Raw genomic sequence first — 419 nt, forward strand, 5'->3', positions numbered from 1 at the left:
TTTCTGCATGGAGTCTCCATGTTCTCCCTGTGCATGGTGGGTTTTCTCCAGGTACTCCGGTTTCCTCCCACAGTCCAAAAACATGACTGTCAGGTTAACTGGTCTCTCTAAATTGCCCCTAGGTGTGTGTGTGTGTGTGTGTATGGTTGTGTGTCTCTGTGTTGCCCTGCAACAGACTGGCGACCCGTCCAGGTGACCCGTCCAGGTGACCCCGCCTCTCACCCGAAACATTAGCTGGAGAGGAACCAGCAACCCTCCCGACCCCACTGAGGGACCAGGGTGCAAGAAAATGGATGGATGGAGGAAACTTTTCTTCTTTATCCAGAAATGATTAGTTTTCTGGTGACAGTTCTGTGTTGGAAGTCGTCAGCAGTTCTGTTTCCCGTTTTAATTATATATAAACTTTTAAAAGTGAAATC

This window comes from Poecilia reticulata, linkage group LG7 (genome assembly GCF_000633615.1).
Source record: "Poecilia reticulata strain Guanapo linkage group LG7, Guppy_female_1.0+MT, whole genome shotgun sequence".
NCBI lineage: Eukaryota > Metazoa > Chordata > Actinopteri > Cyprinodontiformes > Poeciliidae > Poecilia > Poecilia reticulata.